Source organism: Triticum aestivum, chromosome 4D, assembly GCF_018294505.1.
Source record: "Triticum aestivum cultivar Chinese Spring chromosome 4D, IWGSC CS RefSeq v2.1, whole genome shotgun sequence".
Lineage (NCBI taxonomy): Eukaryota > Viridiplantae > Streptophyta > Magnoliopsida > Poales > Poaceae > Triticum > Triticum aestivum.
This window is the reverse complement of record NC_057805.1, coordinates 393,169,139-393,169,689: the sequence shown is the minus strand read 5'-3', so window position 1 is coordinate 393,169,689 and position 551 is coordinate 393,169,139.

Below are 551 nucleotides of genomic sequence, written 5' to 3'. Positions count from 1 at the left end.
GCTTCCTCGACGACGTCCGCCTCAACTCGCGTTACCCTAAGATAGACAGGGTGGCATTCGTGTCACGTGCTCGTCTCGGCATCCGTCGTCGCTACCGCGACGACGTCCGCCTCGACTCGCGTTACCCTAAGATAGACAGGGTGGCATTCGTGTCACGTGCTCGTCTCGTCGTCCGTCGTCGCTACCTCGACGACGTCCGCCTCGACTCGCGTTACCCTAAGATAGACAGGGTGGCATTCGTGTCACGTGCTCGTCTCGGCGTCCGTCGTCGTTACCGCGACGACGTCCGCCTCGACTCGTGTTACCCTAAGATAGACAGGCTGGCATTCGTGTCATGTGCTCGTCTCGGCATCAGTCGTCGCTACCACGACGATGTCCGCCTCGACTCGCGTTACCCTAAGATAGACAGGGTGGCGGTGGTGCCACGTGCTCATCTCGGCGTCCGTCGTCGCTACAGTGACGACGTCCGCCTCGACTCGCGTTACCCTAAGATAGACAGGGTGGCGGTGGTGCCACGTGCTCGTCTCGGCGTCCGTCGCTGCTACAGCCAC